Source organism: Piliocolobus tephrosceles, chromosome 20 (assembly GCF_002776525.5).
Source record: "Piliocolobus tephrosceles isolate RC106 chromosome 20, ASM277652v3, whole genome shotgun sequence".
NCBI lineage: Eukaryota > Metazoa > Chordata > Mammalia > Primates > Cercopithecidae > Piliocolobus > Piliocolobus tephrosceles.
Genome location: NC_045453.1, coordinates 26,341,140 through 26,341,782, shown reverse-complemented (window position 1 = coordinate 26,341,782; position 643 = coordinate 26,341,140).

Genomic DNA, 643 nt, shown 5'->3' with positions numbered 1-643 from the left:
AGAAATCATCTGTGAGGTGCCCTTTCCATTCTAGCTCACTCTTGCCTTTCCGTTTCCCTAAATTTTATTCTCTATCGATAGACACAGAGATGTGGATATTACCTATAGACAGATATTTTTAAATTGTATTTATTTCTTAAAGACACTTCCATAATCTAATATAGAAAGAAATTCATAAACTTAAGAGCGTAAGTTGTCACATAAATAAAAAACAACCGGCCGGGCGCGGTGGCTCAAGCCTGTAATCCCAGCACTTTGGGAGGCCGAGACGGGCGGATCACGAGATCAGGAGATCGAGACCATCCTGGCTAACACGGTGAAACCCCGTCTCTACTAAAAATACAAAAACTAGCCGGGCGAGGTGGCGGGCGCCTGTAGTCCCAACTACTCGGGAGCGTGAGGCAGGAGAATGGCGCAAAAACCCGGGAGGCGGAGCTTGCAGTGAGCCACTGCACTCCAGCCTGGGCGACAGAGCGAGACTCCGTCTCAAAAAAATAAAAAAATAAAAAACAACCAATACTTTTTGATCAACAAAATCACTGATTCGGCTGGGCGCGGTGGCTCAGGCCTGTAATGGCCTGAATGGCGTGAACCCGGGAGGCGGAGCTTGCAGTGAGCCGAGATCGCGCCACTGCACTCCAGC